At 45.0% G+C, this 19416-nt stretch overlaps 1 protein-coding gene across 2 annotated transcripts in view; it reads right to left on the bottom strand.

Moving 5' to 3' along the window:
* The window catches only part of Stat92E (Signal transducer and transcription activator Stat92E), a 160495-nt gene that overhangs the window by 11327 nt on the left and 129752 nt on the right, over nucleotides 1-19416 (bottom strand). Inside the window, exon 20 of one of the 2 annotated variants that reach the window (XM_055071154.2) lies at nucleotides 17885-17909. The exons of the other annotated variant lie outside the window; for it this stretch is intronic. The gene's annotated coding sequence lies outside the window, so the exon portion shown is untranslated. Of the gene's footprint in view, nucleotides 1-17884; nucleotides 17910-19416 lie in introns of those variants that run through there. 2 annotated transcript variants of the gene reach the window in all.

The following is a 19416-nucleotide window of genomic DNA, read 5'->3' as shown; positions in this document are numbered from 1 at the left end:
TTCTTTGAGTCAATGCAAAGAAGGCACACTGACAGGTGTTGGGGGTTCGCGGCACAAAAGCGGGTGTGGTAAAGCAGCTTGCCTTTCTCTCTCTCTCTCTCCCTCTCCATCTCTCGAGGATTTTGCTTTCTTTTCCTTTCAGCGCACACACCAGTAGCCAGATTTATTTGTTATAACCAATAATGTGGCATGGGAGCATCATTGTAAGCAGTCTATATTACCATAGGACACATACAAAAATGATGATGGCACACCGGCTGCTAACTGTCATATCTGATATATTCTTAAAGCTGGTATCATTTAAGTTAGTTCGAATGTATATACTAGGTACATTGTATCTGAAGCAGATGACTGCATGCAAAAAGCTAGAAATAAGCTGAGAGCACTGCTTTGTTCACAAAATCCAACACAATGTGTGCAAGTATTTGCAAGAAGTTCCCACTCATGCGACATAGATTCACTGTGCAGCAGCCAACATTGCTTGAATGTACACCAGATGAAAGCTTCAACTTACAGTTGTACCAAACGGTGCACCAGCTCGCAGCCTTGCATTATACAGTAGAACCTCGTGATACAAACCCGTTGCATACAATTTCCCGGCACCAATATTCGCACCCAACATTCACAGGGGCACACTGCTTCGACCATGGTCATCAATGCGCCCTTTCTAATGCAGGCTCTTTCACTATGTATCACGATGGCCGAATTCTTCGGTGCTACCTGGCCCTTCCCAGAATTTCAGGCCAGCGAGCAAGCCTGCCTGCATCCTCCTATTACCGGCATAACCGGAACCAATGTTAACCCAGCACCGCCAAGTCCAGCCACCATTGACACCGTCACCTGGCCACTGAGTGTCACTATCAGCATGGGATTTTCTACGCAACTACAAAAGCCAGCGCAGTTGCAATACCAGTTGGGGCACGCCACCACTTTGAACATGGTCAAGAATACGCCCTTTCCAACACACGTTAGTTATTTACCGCACACCTGCAGTTACCATTATTGTGACAGTTTCGTAGTGGAGGTGTCATGCCCCCCTTGACCTTCTTGATTCATGGCATTGGTTTTTATATCAACCAGTGTGTGCATAAAGTATCAATGCTTATGTTACCGCCTTCCTGTTGATGCTATCGGGAGACATAGAATTTATCCACGGACCCATGCTTGAGTCTATTGCCAGTGCATTGTCACATCTGGAAACAAGCCAAAATACTATGTTGATAGAGCTCAACGTCATTCGTTCAGCTCCGTCTAATACAGCGGATCTTGTTAGCCACCTTTCTTGCTGTGTTTATGTGCTGGAGAAAATTGTTGAAGCTAACGGGAAGCGAGAACCTGCTTCCCATGCTGAGACTAATAACGCAATTTCCAAACTTTTATGCAAAACTTTGTCAATGCAACCTGCTGTTTTTTGGGGTACAAGACGCGGAAAGTGAAACGTGAGCTCAGCCCGAGTCGCACATACTTTCTTTTTGCAAGGAAAAACTTGATGTTCCGCTCGAACCCAACACTATTAAATGAGTGCATAAGCTTGGCCGCTTCTACAGTGGTAAAAATCGTCCCATAATTGTTAAGCTTGCGCTTTTTAAAGATAAATTGAAAATTCTTGTTGCAGGATCGAAACGGGAGGACTACTCTGCGTGTGTGCGGCAGGCAAGACGCAAACTTTGCTTGTATGCCCAACAGAAAAAGTTCCCTTCAATATCCGGTTTGATAGGCTCCTTATCGATAATAAGCAGTTTATCTAAAATGCCAACACTGACTCAGTCACTGAAGTGAAGGCAAAGTTATTACTACCTGTCCTTGCACCAGCACACTCTCTGCCTTCCTTGTCAATGCCCACCCAGGTCACTTCACCGCATTATCACAGCATGTCCTGCATGATAAAAATGCCCAGGGCTAGCTGCCTAAAAAAGACGCTGAAGACTTCCTCAAGGACAGCAGCATTGACATAGCTGTGATAACTGAATCATGGCTTACTCCACAAATAGCCGATGATGAACTTGTGCACGATAAACCACTTTTTACGACATAAAGGCTTGACAGGAGGGGGCGCAGAGGCGGTGGTGTTTTGCTTTTCATAATATCTAACTTGCCTGCTTATCTATACACATTTAATTGTGACCACGAAATTATTTCCATTAAACTGTCCATTGCTTCAAGAACACATACTAGTAGCCATTTATCGCGCACCTGAATCCAATCCTGCTTTCCTCGACGAGCTGCACTCTGCGTTACTGGAATTGCTTTCCTGCTTTTCTCGTGCCGAATATGTTCTTTGCAGTGACTTCAGCCTCCCTGATATTGACTGGCACAATATAAATGCAGTGTCACAGCAATCTAAAAATTTATTGATCTCATCCAGCTGTTTCATTTTACCCCATCTGTTAACAAACCAACTCGTAGTAATAACACACTTGACCTGGTCTTTGTTTCCAAGCCAGAGCTATTTCATTCAATGTTTTGTGTCGATGGTATTAGCAACCACAGGATTGTCTTATTCAACATATTACTTGATGTTCCCGTGCGCCAACCGTACAAAAGTACATTCATGACTACCGAAACACTAATATGTCGGTCATTAATTCATAACTTTAAAAATGTTGTACTTTTCTCAGTTTGCCCTAAATAGATCAGTTGACCAAAACTGGTTGCTCCACAAAAAAAGAATACTAACTATAATAGACACGCAGACAAGCACATACCGCTGGTCCGCATTCGAAGCCCTGGTATTCAAACATGATCAGAAGTTTATCAAAAAGAAAAAATTGTCTTTACCATGCACCCAAAACATCACCCTCGTTAAATAAATGGAAACAAAATTTCGCATGTCCACACAAATATACTAAACTCGTAAAACGCTCTAAAAGAATTATTTTCATAAAGACATGCTACACTTTATGCGCATTAACCCCAAAAATTTTTTGTATATATTCTAAACCCAATAAATCACTCTTCCAATATTCTTTAACCAATCCTGATGGGTCACATGTTCCTCACGAGGAACACTCAGATGTAATGAATGCGCACTTCACGTCAGCTTTCACTCGCGAGCCGAATGATGGTGCACCTGTAGTACTGAGACAGGGATTTACCCAGATGCCTTCTGTCAGTGTTACTTCCACTGGTATATTCAATATAATTAACAAACTTAATATACCATGTGCTCCTGGAGATGACAATATTCCTGCAAAAATTCTAAAGGCTTCTAATCCCATTTCTAGTCGCATCCTGCAGGTAATATTTACGCACTATATTTCTAAGGGTTCTGTTCCAACGGACTGGATCACTGTGAAAGTTGTATCAGTATTCAGGACTGGAGATCAATGCAACCGTTCTATCGCCTCCTTTCACCAACTAGCACAGCCTGCAAGCTTCTGGAGCACACCATATATTCACACATAGCACAACATGTCAATGATAACTCATTTTTTTATCAAAAGCAAAATGGCTTTCGTCCTGTGTTATCTTGTGAAACGCAGCTTTTTAAATTTACTACCATCCTTCATCTTAACTTAAATTCTTTTGTTTCAGACTGACGTCATTTACATTGATTTCTTGAAAGCATTTGATCACATCGCTCACAAATAACTCAATAAACTCGCGGCACTCAGTCTCAACCCATTAATCTCATTGTGGATAAAGTGCTTCTTAACAGACCGAGTGCAGCTTACTGTCATAGGAGGTCAGCATTGTTTAACAGCAAAAGTAACATTGTGTGTCCCCCAAGGCTCGATTCTTGGGCCACTGCTTTTCTTAATATTCATCAACGACATACCTAACGGAATTTCACCTACTATCCATTTATTCACTGATGACTGCATACTTCAACACCACATTAATGATCACCAAGATCACGTACATCTGCAGAATGACTCAAACCTAATTGAAAACTGGTACTCAAAGTGGATGCTGAAGCTTAATGTTTCGAAATGTCAATTTATACATTGTGTAGAAAATGTTTTAACTCCATTTATACATACTCATTGCACTCGACACCAGTATCACAAGTACAGGAATACTGGTACTTTGGCATTTTAATTAATACGAAACTAACCTGGGCAGAACCCATGATAAAGGTTGCAGCAGATGCATCGAGGTTACTGGGATTCATCAGAAGGAATCTATCTTTGTCACCACCCTCTGTTAGACAACTGGCCTACAAAACATTCGTACACACAAAGCTTGAATATGCTGCGTGTATTTGAAACCCCCATCAAATTTACCTTATTAACACCATCAAAGCAGTCCAAAACCGTGCAGCACGATTTATATATTCTTAATTATGACTACAAGCACAGCATGAGCAAAATAAAGAACTCCTTCAGTCTCTCTTCTCTAGCATACCGATGCTGAATTGCCTTACTCTGTTTATTTCATAGGAAATACTCCATATTTCTGCATTTACAGGAACACTCCTTCTCTCGCCGATGCACACTTTTCATCTTTTCAATTCATTGAGCGTTCAGTGTCTTCATGGTTCTACTAATGACTTCAACAACTCATTTTTGCCTATTGCTATAATGGAATGAAATAAACTGCCCAAATTGGTCATCCTCGAACGTGATCACGTAAAATTCTGTGGTTTATTATCCACACAACCTATATAATCTTTGTATTACCTACAGCTCACCTTTCTTTTTGTTTGTTTCAATCATACTTTGTTTTTTAATTCTGCCTGCCATGTGTATGCTATGTAATATTCTTTTTCTAGTATGTCTTAGTGATCCCTGTTTTAACCATGTGTATCCTGTTTCTTTTTAATTTTTAACTGCTTTTTTTATCCGTTGGATGACTTCTCATGTGTATTTCTCCCTTTTCTATAACTGACCAATTTTAGTGTATTTTTTATATGTACTCCCCCCCACCTTATGTAAGACCCCAACAGCCTTTAAGGGAATAATAAATGATGATGATGATGACCGAGAACACAAGGAATGACCCAATACAGTTACGCTTCTTTTTTACCGGTTCATAAGTTCCTGGAAAACACTATCTTTCGGCAGCAACATTCAATACATTGCCAAAATGCAATCGTAAATTATGTTTTCTGGTGCTAGATCTCGTGTAAATGCCAGGCATCTGCGATTGGCCCATCAGCTCGATGCATGTTGACATCTCATGCCGCAACGATTCGCATCAAGTGGTCACGTCAACAATTCTCACCAAAATTCCCTGCTCGAAAAAGCTGCTGACCCAGGCCAAATTCGAGGAGTATAAGCGCAAGCTTGCCGAAGCCGCAAGAATGACAACATGTGTCTTCGGCCACTCATGTCCCACCAACTGGGCATGTGTTGGTATCCCATTCTGCAACGATTTGCACAACGCTTTGCATTACGTAGACGTCAACTACAGTTGAGTCTGTCAAATTTTTTAGTCACTTCGGATAGTATGATTGCCTGGTTAGTACATTTTTTTCTCATGCATTGCTTTTTTTTTACACAACACATGAACAAGGTTGCCCTGTAGTGGGCACCATTGCCCTTGACTAAGCACTCTTATCTCGAACTTCTGGGACTCCTGAGACACACTTTTACAAGCTCTCGAAGCTTTTGTGTCATTTCCACATGTAAATCACAACAGTGGAAAAGGAATTTTGCTAGTTAAACTGCAAGGATAATTGCTGTAGTGCACATTTTACTGTCACTTCACTAACGACAGAGTTGGGGTCTTTTGCATGCATCTGGCAAAGAGGCTCTTTATTTACCTCGTGCTATGAGAAGGCTGGCTAACTTTTTTGCTCTCTGTCCCCCTTCCGTGATCAGCATGCTTAAAATTTAAGACACGTCCTCAATGAACATAGCAATGCTTGCATTTGTCTTCTGGATCTGACATTAAAATGCATACCCCCTTTTCCCCTCTTACCCTGCACTACTTCATGCTCAGCACATATGACAAGTCATCAGGGGCAAAGTACACCTGTTACAGTTGAGCCAGGATAAACCAAACACTTTTGTTGAGCAAGATATGTTCGCTATATCAGAAGTTTGTTATAACATTTCCTCAAAACTAATGATAAAGAAGCGGATAAGTCGCAGAGGTCACACTTTATTACGAAAAACGGTGTACATGGTGCTTACTGACATAAATTGGTGAGTTAAGTAAGTTTAAGTGGTGCAATTCATGTAATCGCACTCTAAAGTTCATCAAGCTGTTGATGAGGTTGTTGGTGAGGTCCTTAACATTGGGGTGCTCAGTTGGAGGCTTGCTAGTTTGTTGGTCATCCTTAACTGTGGAGGCCTCAATTTGCATAAGTAGTCACAGCTCTCTAGCAAATGCTTCATCAGAAACGCTCTCTAATACATCTGTGCCATCATTTGAAGCACCAATTGCTATAATGGCAACCCAAAACTTATTTGCAAACCGTCACAGGAAAAGAAAAGGAATAGGGATTGCTCTATGCCGTTTAGGAGTATCAACAGTCCCAGAGCAATAAAATAGCAAACAGAGAGAGAGAGAGAGAGAATAAAAGGTGGCACATCTGACAGCAGCGATTGCCCATGTAGCCTTCTTCCCTGCCCCAGCTTGTCGAGACACTGCCACTCCACGTTTCAATCCATTCACTGCAACTGAACTTAGCAGGCTAGCAAGTCATAAGTAGATGGCTTTCGCACAGGCTCCTGGCAAAACTCTTTAGGTGTCGAGAGAATATTCATAGCAGCTGAAACTCTAAATGGGATTGTTATAAGCGGTCTCAACTGTAGTCTGTAGTTTCCTGTTGTCACACTATTCAGTGAACAGCCACTTGATTAAGCTAGTCTAGCCCATCTTCAGCACTCTCAAAGGCATTGCCAAGGAATGACAGTATGCATAGAGCAAGGAAAATGAGAGTTCTGTATGCATCTTACTTGACACTCCACTGGACATCCTCAATGGAGTCCTAATATTCCAAATCAAATGAAAGTGGTATTTCTTGTAAATGATTGATGGTGTTCTACACAGAGGGTGTTTTTGATCCGCTTATAACAACTGTTATGTGTCTAGAATTTCTGCTGTCAAGATGCCAAAATGCATGAGGATGTATCACGCATCTCCACCAGTTTGACACCGAGGAAAAACAGCGAGATTTTTTTGCCAGAACAAGAACACGAAGGTGCCTGAACATCTTTGTCGTCATTTCTTCAGACATGCTTTCAATGGCATTATTTAAAGCACAGCTTTCTTTGCCTAATCCGCCAGGCCTTAGTATTGTTACGTTTCGCCTACGACGCACGGTATAGCCGGCGCGGATGCAACGGACACCGGGGCTTCGTTCAAAGCGGCGGACATTTTGGCTCGTTCAGCGCCGCCGATACGCCTCCCCGCCAAGCGCGTCCCGGCATGTTTCAATGCCACGTGTCTTCGTGTGTGCGTGTGTGTGTGCATGTTGGTGCCCACGCTTGTCAAAGCGCGGCAGCCGGGGAGAGGAGCTCCTTAAGTGTGAAGCGAGGAGGTCTGACCGGCGCCGGCCCGGCGGATGCGTCACTACACTCGTCTCAACCTGTCTCTCAGCGTGTCCGTGCCCCGTCACGTGCGCCTCTATCGAGGCGTTCCTTCTTGCCCTCAACTCCGAGAGTATAAGAGCAGCTGCCCCCGGACGCCAAGAGAGAGGCTCCGATTTCTTCCGTTGAGTTACGTGCTCTCCCGTCTCTCCACTTCGGTCGCCCTGACCGCCCGCTCTTTTGCGATGCTAGAATAAACAAGTTGTTCTGTTAGCAGTCGACTCATGCTTTGCCAGGACCTTCGGATGCTTCCAGTTGTGCCCCAGGCCACCAGGCCAACGCTACCCTTGGGGCTTGCGACCCAGTTGCAACAACTCGTGCCAGCGGTCCGATTGCAACAACGGGCATCAGCGCTGAGATTCAAACAACTGTTTGCCAGCGGTGAGATCGCGACAACGGAGGCCAGCAGCGAAGATATGCGGTTTACTGTATGCTGAGCAGCACAACGACCATCCGGGAGCAGTGCAACGAGCCCTGTGTGATGACTGGTTGCCTGCAGCGGAACGACTGCGCTGAATTCTTGGCTGCGAGGTTTGGTGAGTGCGGGACTTTCTTCTTCTGAGTTTTGCCAGGCTTTTGTTAGTGTCAGAAACAGAGCTGGTAATTGTGGTTGTCGTTGCTGCCGGGTTAGTTTGCGGCAAGACAATAGTAGGCAGTAGAGAAAGCAGCATTCAGAGCAGCCATGGATTTGAAGTCGTTGCGCAAACCGAAATTGCTGGAGCTTGCAAGAGAGTTGGGTCTGGATGTCTCAGACAAACTCAGAAAACCAGAACTGCTGAGGGCTATTCTTAAGTTAGAAGCTGAGGATGACGAGCTGTCGGAATGCCTTGAGACCATTGAGGAGAGGGCAAAAAGACAGGAGCGCGACCTTAAAGAGCAAAAAGAGAAACTGGAGCGCGAACTTAAAGAACAGAAAGAGCGAGAGCAACAAGAGAAAGAAAAAGAGCGCGACCGTCAACACGCTTTGGAAATGAAGCGTCTCGAGGTAGAGATAGAACGCGCTCGTAATGGAAGTCAGGCACACGGTGCAGGAGAACGAGTATCGTTCAAAATGACTGACCTGATGCGGCCGTTTAAGCTTGGAGAGGACATTGGTTTGTTCCTGGTTAACTTTGAGCGAACGTGCGAGAAGCAGGGGTTCTCTCGGGAAACGTGGCCACAGCGCTTGCTCACTTTGTTACCCGGCGAGGCGGCCGACGTAGTCGCTCGCTTGAAGAGAGAGGAGGCAGAGGATTTCAACCAAGTGAAATCGAGTCTGCTAAAAAAGTACAGGCTGTCAGCGGAGGCTTTCCGTCGGAAGTTTCGGGAAAATGAGAAAGGCAGAAGTGAGTCATATACAGAGTTTGCCTACAGGCTAATGTCAAAGATGCAGGAGTGGCTCAAAGAAGAGAAAGCGTTTGGTGACCATGAGAAGTTCTGCAGTGTTTCGGGCTGGAACAGTTTTATAGTCGGTTACCTGAGAACGTGCGGTACTGGGTCTTGGATAGGCCAGACGTTAGTACGGTGGCTAAAGCCGCCGAGCTAGCCGAGGAGTTTGTGACGCGTCGGGCTCGCGGAGCTAAGGACGGTCAAAAGGGTGAATTTGGCTCCAAGTTTGAGAGGCCGAAGTTCACGCCCATGAGAGCAAAGGGGGACACACGTAGTTCGGATGCGAGTGAAAGCAGTCCGACCGAATGTAAGGAGATGGCAGCAACCGAAGCCGAACGCAGAAAGCGGTTCGAGACGAGGCAAGCGCGCGTTTGTTATACGTGCCAGAAGCCGGGTCACTTTTCGGCGCAGTGTCCAGAAACAAAAACAAAAGTCATGTTTTTGTCATTATGCAGCACTGACGAGAACATGAAGCTTCTCGAGCCTTACATGCGAGACCTCCTCGTGAACGGGAAAGAGTGCTGAGTGCTTCACGATTCCGCAGCTACAATGGATGTAGTTCACCCTTCTTACGTAGAACCCGATATGTTCACGGGCGAGTGCGCATGGATCAAGCAAGCCGTGGAAGCTCATAGCGTGTGTCTGCCCGTAGCAAAAGTGCTTATTGAAGGACCTTTCGGAGCGCTTGAGACGGAGGCCGCAGTGTCATCTATGCTGCCCCCCCAGTACCCGTACCTATTTTCGAACAGGTCCGATCACCTCCTGCACAAGAAGGGGCTTTTGTTTGGTGAGGCTAGCGTTCAGGCCTTAACCAGATCGAAAGTTCGGGAGCTCGCTGGAAAGGCAGTAGTTGCGGGGCCGACGTTGTTGAACAATGAGAAAGGGTCAGAGGCACAGCAAGCTGATATTCAGAGCACGTCCGAACTGAATAAAATTGAGCCTGTAGCGTTGAAGGCACCAGATACTGGAGAGGAAATGCCCGACACGGGAAAGTTAGAAGAGCTATCTGCAGATTTGCTCATTGCGCCTACGTCAGACGGACTTAATAGGTTGCTAAAAGTCAGCCGGTCGGCTTTGATAGCCGAAAAAAAAAAAAGGATGGCAGCCTAGAAAACATACGCTGCAATGTCAAGGAAGGTATCGCCAAAAAAAATGCTCGTTTTGTGGAAAGAGGTGGGGTCCTGTATTGGAAGTATCTAGACCGCAGGGGAGTGGAGTTCGATCAGCTGATCAAGCCTCAGTGCTACCGTCAGGATCTGTTGCGCTTGTCGCGTGGGGGTTCGTGGTCCGGACACCTAGGAGTTAAGAAAACTAAGGACTGTCTCTTGCAAGAGTACTATTGGCCAGGGTGTTTTTGGGACGCAGACCACTTTGTGAAGACATGCGACACCTGTCAGCAGGTGGGCAAACCAGGGGACAAATCGAGGGCACCGTTGAAGTTGGTACCTATCATTACGGAGCCTTTTAGACGGCTCGTTATTGATACAGTGGGACCTCTGCCGGTAACAGCCACGGGGTACAGACACATTTTGACTGTGATCTGCCCAGCGACAAAGTTCCCTGAAGCAGTGCCGCTTAAAGAACTCAGCTCAGTTGAGATAGTCAATGCACTACTGTCCATATTTGCGCGAGTTGGTTTTCCTGCGGAAATCCAGTCAGATCAGGGCACGGTGTTTACGAGCGCTTTGACGACAGCCTTTCTCGAAAGGTGCGGGGTAAAGCTGTTACACAGCTCAGTGTACCACCCACAGTCGAATTCCGTTGAGAAGCTCCACTCCGTCATGAAGCGCGTGTTGAGAGCATTGTGTTTTGAACAACAAACTGACTGGGAGCTGTGTCTGCCTGGGGTGATGTTTGCATTAAGGACCGCGCCGCATGCGGCTACAGGGTTTTCGCCAGCTGAGCTAGTGTACGGTCGCTCGCTGCGATCTCCGCTTCGCATGCTTCGAGACGGATCACTGCCCTCTTCAATGGCTGCAGACCATCTCTTCCACAAATGGCCGCCTCCTGCGCTGGAGCCTCGCTTTGCAACAATATTCCTTTGAGGTGCGTTACAAAAAGGGGAGTCTCAACGGTAACGCTGATGGCTTAAGTCGAAGCCCCTAACGTAGGAATCAGCCTCAGAGTTGTTTGTTACTGATGTTTTTCTTCCTGAGGCAGGATTTTTAACATATTGCTTTTGTTTAGTGTTTCAAAGTGATGACGTGCTTTCTAGTGCAATTTTCCAATTTGTGGACGCGTTCTGAGTGCTGCTAGACTACTGTAAGGAACTAGGCAGTGGTATAAAAGGGGAAAGAGCCTGGCAGGACTTGGTGAGGGTTGTTTCGTGCTTGCTGACTGAGCGGTTGAGTTTCGGCGTAGTTCTAACGCTTGCCGGGAACGAGAACAAAAATGTCAACTCTCCCGAAGTCACTTTGCAGTGTCCTGTGTGAATCTGAACGAGAGAACGAGGCCTTCTCTGTGCGCTGCGCTCAAGAAACGCCGAAGGACGCCCGACTTCGGTTATGAGCATCATCGAGCGACATCCCTCCGGACAGCGGATGCAGTCCCCTGACCATCGGGATCTCCTTCCCCCGGCGGGGCGGTCTGTTACGTTTCGCCTACGACGCGCGGTATAGCCGGCGCGGATGCAACGGACACCGGGGCTTCGTTCAAAGCGGCGGACATTTTGGCCCGTTCAGCGCCGCCGATACACCTCCCCGCCAAGCACGTCCCGGCATGTTTCAATGCCACGTGTCTTCGTGTGTGCGTGTGTGTGTGTGTGTGCATGTTGGTGCCCACGCTTGTCAAAGCGCGGCAGCCGGGGAGAGGAGCTCCCCAAGTGTGAAGCGAGGAGGTCTGACCGGCGCCGGCCCGGCGGATGCGTCACTACACTCGTCTCAACCTGTCTCTCAGCGTGTCCGTGCCCTATCACGTGCGCCTCTATCGAGGCGTTCCTTCTTGCCCTCAACTCCGAGAGTATAAGAGCAACTGCCCCCGGACGCCAAGAGAGAGGCTCCGATTTCTTCCGTTGAGTTACGTGCTCTCCCATCTCTCCACTTCGGTCGACCTGACCGCCCGCTCTTTTGCGATGCTAGAATAAACAAGTTGTTCTGTTAGCAGTCGACTCATGCTTTGCCAGGACCTTCGGATGCTTCCAGTTGTGCCCCAGGCCGCCAGGCCAACGCTACCCTTGGGGCTTGCGACCCAGTTGCAACAACTCGTGCCAGCGGTCCGATTGCAACAACGGGCGTCAGCGCTGAGATTCCAACAGTATATGTAAGTACAGTAGGATCTCAGTACACAGGAATAGCCGAAACAAAATTGCCATGAAACAGCCTCTAGATAAATCGGTTTTGTATTTGGCTAATGCAAAAAAACTTTAAGAACCAAAACTTTCGCAACTCTCTATAAATGGGACCACAGAAGCAAGCTCTAAAGGATTTCTTCGAAAAGAGGCAGGATCTTAAATATATTTTTTGCAACAACTGTCTCGCATCCAGAAAGCCATCCTAAAAAATCGGTGTTGGAAAAGTTCCTGCCTCCTGCTAACAATGGCTTCGAATATCTGGCAGATGCTCTACATAGTTCCTTCCCTGTCAGCATTTCTAACCTTTGCTTCCTTGTAACACTTGCACATGACCACACATACTAGACTGTAACCACAAGCCAGAGACTGTCAGTCAACCACTTCTTGAATTTCCAGTCTGCTGAGGTATGCATTGTTTATTTATTTCCCAATACTATAGGCCAGATTGGCCCAAGCAGGAGTGGAATATGATACACAAAAAAATGTGTGTACCAGACATAAGAATTAATAAAATAATAACAAATATGGGTATTCACAATAATAAATGAGCAGGGTTATATTGCTGCACCTGTAAAAATATAAATTCAAATAAAAAAGCAGGCTAACGTAGCAACATATGTTCAAGTGCCTTGCACAAACCAGTGGCCTCAAAATAGTTTTAGGAAGGATGTTCCAAGTAGGAAACTGTTAGCGGGAAAAAGTTGTTTAAATGCATTTGTTTTTAAAAAATTAGTTTCAGAGCATGACCATGTATATGTCAGTATGTCAAGTTGTTCAGGTACTTACAAGGTTGGACAAATGAAGGTACGGAAAAGTCTACTTTACCTTTTAAAATATTATGGAATTACACTATGCGAGCATATTTTCTACACATTTGTAATGTTAGAATGTCATTATCATGCATAAGCTTAGTACGGGAGTCATTCCTTTTATATTTCCCATAAATAAATCTGACAGTTTTCCTTTGTAACATCTCCAGCTTTTGTATGTCTGTTTAGTTCATGGATCCCAAATCACAGACACATATTCTCTTCTAGACCTTATGAATGTATATTGCACACCAATAATCTGAGCTTTGCTGGATCTTTTCCTAACTTTGTCCTTAAAGAACACAACACAACTTCCTAAAGGCTGACACAGAAATGTCCGAAACATGAGGTATCCAAGAAAATTTTGAAGTGAGTGTAACATCTAAATATTTATGTTCAGTTACCTGTACTATTTCTTGACCGTGAAGTCTATAGGCATAAATAACTGCCTGTTTGTTGCATGTGATTCTTCGACAGATTGTTTAACGTTAACTTCCTTTGTTCGACACTACTGCTTAACTTTCTAAAACTGGTCCTGTAAGACAGCATGGTCACTTTTGCACAATATTTCTTCATACAGTTAAACCTCGATATAACGAACTTCCAATACAACAAAATTCTCGATGTAATGAGGTATTGAACTTTTCTTAACCTCTTGTCCATAGAGCATCGTTTATTAAGAACCTCAATATAACGAACTGTGCGTGTATGCTATTTCATTATAACGAAATTTCACTACCGTCGCAAACTAATACCCAGACAATAAACGGAAACTTCCACGAACGCAGATGGTCTGAGGATTGAATTGCAAGCGGCTGTTTATAAATCTCAAATCGCGTTCCACTCCATAAGAGCAACCTCCGAAGATGTATAATGTCCAAGTGCGAAAAGATCCTATCGTGCCCTGTGCACTGTGTGCTTTAGGTGCAAGTGAAAGCGTGCGAGGGTGAGACAAGACGGCTTCACGAGTGCTGCCTTCCCACGCGAGCAAAGGGAAAGAGGGGAGGGGGTTCCAGCTCGCGGTAACGCGCACAAGCGGGCAGAGTGGGAGACAAGTTGGCGCGGGTCTCGATTTCTGGCACGCATTTTAGCTGTCCAGGGTTGCCAGATTGGGCTATTATTAGCCAAATTGGGCTACTTTGTATGTGGGTTGGCAGCGAAAATTCCGAGTTGGTTACATGGCTATATTTGGGCTATTTTTTGCATGCACGTCACGGCGAGTCATTTTCACCCGTGGTCCTCCAATGTTTATCAAGGGCTCCTGAAGCTTATTACTTAGTTTTCCCACAAATCATTGCATTATTTACTTACCCAGTAACTTTACAAAAACACGACAATTCGAGTCTTTACGTACATGCCCAGCGAAACGCAGTAGTCTCAAGTGTCGATCAAAACAAAATATTCTGCTCTGGTATCACCAAGCATCAGGATGCAAGAAACAGTGGCCGAAATCCAATGTTCCCCCTGCTGTCTGAGCTTGCTTTGTCTCTACTTGCAATGTCTCTTTTGAATGCACCCGTCGAACGCGTGTTCAGCCACGTTTCGTTGACAAAGAATGATTTTAGAAACCACATGTCGAATGAGACACTGCAAGCTCTCCTTCACATTAAGTTTGGTCTGGTGTGGGGACTGCTGCAAAGATTTTGAGCTCGATGAACAGCTTCTATCGTGTTTGAACTCTGCAGTTCTATATGGCCGAAGTGGCAGTGAAATTCAAATAGTGCTAGATTGTATATTTTATCCATTTGCGTAAATCCGCAGTGTGAGAAGTATGAACTGCAGGACTCTACGCAATGTTTTTTTTTTTTTTCGTTCTTTGTTTTGGTCAAGCAGCTGCGTATTACGTGAAAGTTGCGCTTGTTTCATGGTACTTCTTGAATGTAGCATATTATTACAATGATATGTCCACAGTGAAGATGCCCGTCAGGGTGATAACTCGTCGGTTTTCATACCGCACTCCTGCGACAATGTTTTTCCCTTTAAACTTTGTGCGTACGAATAATTGCAATTATGGCTTACTTTTTATATGCACTGGAATTCACACATACACGGGCGTCATATACGGAGGGGGAGCTCCGGGGCCCGCGCCTCCTCCGAACTTTTTCGGAGGGGGCAGAGCCCCCCCTCCTTTCCGGCAACGCCGAAGCCTAATTCAGACACATAGACACCTAATTTGTCATTACCAGAGTTTTGTCACCCACATCATTTCAGGTTTCTTTTGAGTTGCCCCAATCTTTTCACTTAAAATTTTATTGTGGCTAATAGCTTACTGCATCACTGTTGGCGCGGACATGCATGGCTTTTAATTCATACTTTCACTTTATTTTAGCAAATTCTGGCAATAGGTGGAAAAGCGCATTAGAAGCACTAGCGGCGGCTGCCTCATGCATATTTTCTCACTTCAACATCGTTTTAAAATTTCACTGTAAACATTATGCAAATACACAATATATTTCAGTATACAGACAGGACAGTGTTTATCGTAGTTTTGACAGAGGAGGAGGTAGCCAATTAACTCTCGTTACTGCGAGAAAATGGTCGTTTTTTATAGGTCTCTGGAAAAGGTTATTTACCCCTATAAATAATATTCCAGCACACATTGCAGCATAGCATATTGTGCACAATGAAGTTCTCTTTCCAAAAACATACGTTGCCAAACAAACAAAAAAACATTATTCGGTAAAACATAAAAATTCTACAAAGCACCATTTTTGCTGTTAGTTGATAAAAACGACAATAAAAAAACATGATATCTACAAAAACATTATTATCAAAGGAAAATCATAATACACATTTCAAAGATAAATAACCCAGGAATAGTGTCTGAAAAAATAACTGCTCAGTACACGCTGTTTTCGCATACAAAAAAGAAAATACGACTTCATCGCTCATGCCATGCGGTGAAGCAGGTCCTGGATTTTGTGAAACATAGGTGCACTACGCACTTTTCCCATAATACATCTGGTGTTGGTTCAACTTTGCGGTCCTTGTAACAAATTTTGCAGTTCCGCCTTTTCGACATCTTCTGAGGATGGCCCAATGAGAAATCCAAGTAACGAACTTCAACAGTTCGTTTAGAGTCATGCACCTCTTCCAGGGCCAATCGCTCACAGCGTAGCTGGGAAACTACAAGATTATACATTCAAGCATATCTGTTTGCATTTTTGCAGATTGTCTTTATCACCTCTGCAGAGAAGAGTAGAAAGAAATCCCACGCCATTGTAAACTGTCCTGCGCTGCTCCGTAGTGCTGGGCCGAGATGTGCTATGGGTAGCCTTATTGGTGTGAATGAAAGTTGCTTTGCTGCCCATTGCAGCACATCATAACCAAACGAAGTAGGCACCCTGAAGATAATCAGTAGAGCTCTCAGGTCGTGCAAAAGGTAGGCAGATAGGTGCGCACGAGGAAAGAGACGGCTCAAGGCCGTAAAAGAAACTTGCTGGTGAACAGCAGCGAATGTCCTATGCTGACTCAAAACATTGTCACCGTCAGAGCTTGAATCTGCTTTGCTGTCATCTTTCGAATCGTAACTAGCGTCCTCATCACTAAATTGAAGTGCAAGACGCTTTTCTCGCGATGCAGCCACATGGGACGACGCCATGGGAGCGACTTTCGATAACGGCGCAGTGACACAGGCAGCGCCACTTGCCTGGGATTTTATGAAAGAAGCGAAACCGACACTCTTGGAAACTGGTTGAAAATGCCAGGTCTACCTGTTGGACATGCGGCAGACCTTCAGAAATGCACTTTGGCAGAATAAAATGACTCGGACTCCAAACCAAAGCTCACTAGTGAACAGCTGGCGTCATTTTCGGCTATTTATCACCGCTCAGCACCATTGGACGGAAAAGCCAGGATATAATTTAATTCTTGACTTGCTGGGAGTCATTTGATTACAAAATGTTGATGCTAGTGCAGCATAATCGTGAGTGGCATGTTTTTTTCTCGAGTGCGCCGGAAGGTGAGAGCCATGCCTCTTTTCGCTACAACATACGCACATTAGTTCGCAAAAAGGTCCATAAAAAATCAAAACATCATCGGAATGCGGAAGTTTAAACTGATTTTGAAAGTTCAGTGCCTTTACTAACTACTGGATTGCCTTAAGTTAATAAGAAACGGCTCCAACATGTCGAAATAGGCGATCTAAAGCATCGATCACCAATGATCGATTTGAATAGGCGGGGTAACGAAAGAGTTAAAAATTACTTCTAAAGGTACGGATAGCCTATGCCTGCAGAATGAATATGTTGCTGCATGCTCACTGCTTCAAATTGCTTTGCGTGCTTTTTTTAACCCTTAAAAGAAAAGACAAAAAAAAAACCACTGCAACCTTCTGTGTCCCCTTTGGCCGAGTCTTATGAATTGTGTGTGAAATGCATGTGAATATGTCGCAGCATTGCTTCTCTTTCCAGTAAGCAATGATAATGATTCATGAAAAAAAAAACACTTCTAATAATTTACAACACTTATCAGGGATGGAAACATCGTCACTTCCACACAGAGATCATAAATATATACAGGTTATCCCAATTAACTACCATGCACCCAGATTTTCAAGAATAGTATTTGGGTTACTCGAAGAAAACCTAGTGCATATAGTTCCCGGTACAGTGAAATAGCTGCCAGTAATTCTTTCGTTACTGAGATTTAATTAGGTAATTGTAATTAATTAACTCGAGAAGTACTATCCTAATTACTAAAGTGTCAATAAGGCATTTATAGGCACAGCCAAGGGACATCTAATTGCGGTATTTTCTGCGACATACTAATTGCGTACAAATTTTTTTTCGACTGATAAATAAACCCCGCAAACTATGAAAAATACCACGGGACTGCGCTCCCACTCACATCGAAAAGCAACACCCTCGAACAAGCTCCCTCTGAGTTAGGCATAACAAAGTAAAGGAAATAAGGAAAACATGATCCTTGCCTTGGGAGGTGCAAATGGTGACAGGAGGAAAGCTGCAAGTATATATCAGAAGACCTTCAGTTTGGCCTAGTTGATGTTTACTGCATATCATATTGACCGCAAATAAAGACGGGGACAGCGTAAGAGAACACAAAAACAACACGGGCGGTAACTTTCAACTGGTTTATTCACAGCAACCCGTGGGCATATATAGGCAAATAGAACATGCGCAGAACGCAGCAAACAACAACACTCATCAGCCTAGTGGGGCAACCAATTATCAAAAAAATCTATTTCCGATTGAAACAACTTAATGGAAGTGTCACTAACACAGTCTTGGCCTTTCTTTTTTATGTGATATGCCTCCACCAGTTCGCATGCAGTTTGGTCCTGGCTTCTTCCCTTATCTCCTTAAAAAGTGGTGCACAGGGACAGGCATTGCAGTGTGCAGGCAACTGCGCCAATTCATCTTTCGTTAACTTTTGTTCATGTTCTCTGGCTTGGTGGTCTAAGCAGGAGTGTCTCGAAACTGGCTTCCGATCGAACAGTACCCGCCATACATAGGACTTTGACGTTTTGTAAAGACAACGAGCTTGTACTTGTAATCGGTCCCATCTTTCTCGATCATACACTGACTGCACAGCATTACGTGGGTGAAATCCTTGAAGGAGTGGTGGATGAGTTTCTCAGTGAAGTCCCGCAGTCAAGATGGAATACCTCACTGTGAAGCCCCGACTACGGAGGCCAAATCTGGGCCATCCAGAGAGTCCACGATGCGGCGGCCAGGCTCGGTGTGCCCGTCCCAACGTGGGAACAACCCGCTTGCGATAATCGCGTACCTCAGGACTTTCAATAAGTTTTTCCATCCATCCATCCATCCTGCTGTCGCATCTTCTGTGGCATCAGCAAGATGGGGCGCCAGCGTACAGCAGGAACCAAGCACGAAACTGGCTGGGTGCAACTTTTCATGCGCAATAGATTGTAAGGCACGGGCCTGTAAATGGGCTGGCTAGGTCACCTGACCTCTCTCTACTTGATTTCTTTCTTTAGGGTTATGTGAAAGAGAGCGTTTACATGATCGAGACGGACATTTCATGAGCTCAAGGCAAAGCTAACAGATGTCTGCAGCAGAATTCCAGCATCGGTCACCAAGAAAGCTACAGAAAATGCGATAAAGCAGACTCAGGGCTGTGTAGCGACAGAAGGCAGTAGCACAGCCTCTAGGCAGCAGCTGGTGTTCAACGGCGCTTACCCGCGTGCTGCCTCTTGCTTCAATGCCAACGAAGCGGTGAGAACGCAGTACTCAGGGAGCTCTCAGCCCTAGCCGCACACTGCCGCTTTTGCAGATCGCTTTCAAGATACGCGCCGTGCAGCCGCACCAGACATCAGCTGCCACTGGAGCACGGTTGATCACGGTTTGTAATGGTTCAGTGTACCTAATAAATGTTGCATATATTTCCTTCATTTGCTACATCTCTCTTGTCATTTCATCCCACGTCCACATCTGCTGTGGGCTGCCTATAACACCAGTGAACATTGCTTCTGCTCGCCTCTCCTACG

Source organism: Dermacentor andersoni, chromosome 5, assembly GCF_023375885.2.
Source record: "Dermacentor andersoni chromosome 5, qqDerAnde1_hic_scaffold, whole genome shotgun sequence".
Taxonomy (NCBI): domain Eukaryota; kingdom Metazoa; phylum Arthropoda; class Arachnida; order Ixodida; family Ixodidae; genus Dermacentor; species Dermacentor andersoni.
This window is presented reverse-complemented; position numbering and strand designations above follow the sequence as displayed.